The sequence below is a fragment of the Cyprinodon variegatus genome, unplaced genomic scaffold (assembly GCF_000732505.1).
Source record: "Cyprinodon variegatus isolate N-32 unplaced genomic scaffold, C_variegatus-1.0 Scaffold506, whole genome shotgun sequence".
Taxonomy (NCBI): Eukaryota; Metazoa; Chordata; class Actinopteri; order Cyprinodontiformes; family Cyprinodontidae; genus Cyprinodon; species Cyprinodon variegatus.
This window is the reverse complement of record NW_015150959.1, coordinates 452,199-454,255: the sequence shown is the minus strand read 5'-3', so window position 1 is coordinate 454,255 and position 2,057 is coordinate 452,199.

Below are 2,057 nucleotides of genomic sequence, written 5' to 3'. Positions count from 1 at the left end.
TGTATGATCTGGTTGAACTGTAAAGTGCCTTGAGATGACATGTGTTGTGAATTTGGCGCTATAGAAATAAACTGAATTGAATTGATTTATGCATATAAATAGCTTTATTATAATTCATGCAGAAGTATTACAGATTATATGGACACTGCGATGAGAGTAAAACAGGAAAGGAAAAACAGAAAAGATGAAAGAAAGAGGAGATAAAAGGGAGATAATGATAAAACATTTTCAGTCTGCTTCATCACCTGCAAAGAGATGTAAAAAGCACAACCAACGGATATAGTATAGGAGATGCAATAAAGTAACACCTAGATACTATTGCTGGAGTATAAGTAGTATTATTTAATCTGACATGTATACTGTATAAAATCTGTATATGTTGTTAACTTGTTTTTATTATTTATGGTTAATAAATTCACACCTCCAAATATTTACAACAAAAAACACATTTCCAGATTTTATTATCTTCTGTTAATATCTATATAGAATCCTTAAAGAACTGCAACCCTCAATCACAGATTTGATTTTGATATTATAAAATAATTGCTCTATATTCTGTAAAGCCCTTTGATGTTGCATCTGTGTGTAAATGTTGTTCTTGTAAGTTCTTTGTTTGCAATAAGCTGTTGCAGAACCTGCTGGTCCTGCATTAGATGCTGTGAAGCCTCCTCCCAGAGGGCAGCAGGGAGAACAGTCCATGGTGGGGGGGTGAGGGGTCATTGATGATGTCACAGGCTCTGGACACTTAGCGCTGGGATGAAATATCTTTAACCTCTTAAAATCTACCTGACTTAAGTAATCCCAAAGCAAGTAGGTAAGCCCAACTAACATGACCGATACATCATTTAAAAGCTAACACTTTCTATGTTAGTTGAAACATTAATGAAAATAGTGTGACAAAGGCGCAGTTTAAGCTGAATCAGTTCAAACATGACTTAAACTTGTTTTTCATTCTCAAAAGTTATAGGTCTTTTTTGAACAGCAGTAATAAAGACATGCTTGTGAATAGGCATGTCTCATTGTTTTACGTTTGTTCTACATCATGTCAACCACAAATGCAGAAACTTTCAGACTTCTACCTACAACAGTTCCAGAGCTGTGGGACTTTGAACTTTTGGTGTCACCAGCGTCTCCAAACCTCTCCAAATGTGCCAATTGTGCCCTTTGACCCACAGAATAATATACATATATATAACTATGTAGGGGAAGTGATAGCTATGCTAACTGTGTAGGGGAAGTGATAGCTATGCTAACTGTGTAGGGGCAGTGATAGCCATGCCAGTCCAGGGATGATATGACTGTCAAAGTCAATGACCGGTGTGCCTGACATGTAACAGCCAGACCATGCACATTATTTTAGGTTAATAGACTATGTTGACCAGGCTATCAATGCTTAAAAAAATAATAATAAATGAATGATGCAACCTAAGTTTAATATTAACCCATTTATTGGATGTGTATTGCAATCTTTACTCATTTAAGCTGTAAGTATTCAGTACAGCCTTTAGGTCTGCATTGATTTGTTTTTCTAACTAAAGGTAAAGTTCAGGATGTTTTTCCGCATGGATCATCAAAATCTGTGGTCCCCCTGTCAACCATTGTGGTGATATGGCGACATCCTTCGTGCTCGTCTCCATTATTTCTTACCGGTGGTGAGTCTGACATGTTGGAAAAACAGCTAATCACCTTTCTATAAGTTAGCTTGTATGAGGGATGCAGACAGAAACTTTTAAACACATTGTACACAAGGAGAAATAGGCTCATGCACGCTCACACGCATTTAATAGGTGTTCCCTCTAGGCTTCTGCATTTTTTTTATTTTTTTTTTAAGTAGAGAGGGCGTGTCTTTTCAAATTTCGAGAAAATCCTCCATTATACCTTTAAGGGGAAACTGTATTGCTGTAATCTTGAACGTAATCATTTACCTAATGAAATAGTTAGATAAACCTGATCCCCCTTTCACACATTTTTCTATTAAATTATCAAACTGTCAAAAAGGAGACCATGGAGCTTCAATTTAATTTATTCATATGCACATCAAGACACTCAAAAACTGA